Here is a 344-nt window from a genome sequence, read left to right on the forward strand (position 1 = left end):
TGTGCTGGCCACATACCCAGAGACAGCACCAGGCCTTGGGGCACTCAGCACAAGGGTTTTACAAAAAAACTCTGATGCCCAGGAGAGACTATATAACATGCTACTGCTGGATTTCCTCTGAACAAGGGCTAAGAGAGGGCTTTAGAAGGCTGTCCAGAGAGCAGACAGTGGTACTGTGCTGGGAGGACCCTGGGCAGGGTCTGTTCTCAGCCCAGCTGAGGGAGGCCCACGGGGGAGAAAGCTCATCTCTCTGCTGTCAGTCTGGCCTGCTCTGGGGTGGGGAGGGGAGTGAGCTGCTAGCCCACGCGTAGTCAACCTGAACATGGAGGGGAGTGGGGCTGCAG

This window comes from Echinops telfairi, unplaced genomic scaffold (assembly GCF_000313985.2).
Source record: "Echinops telfairi isolate 266 unplaced genomic scaffold, ASM31398v2 ScPeMD7_2573;HRSCAF=3158, whole genome shotgun sequence".
Classification (NCBI taxonomy): Eukaryota; Metazoa; Chordata; class Mammalia; order Afrosoricida; family Tenrecidae; genus Echinops; species Echinops telfairi.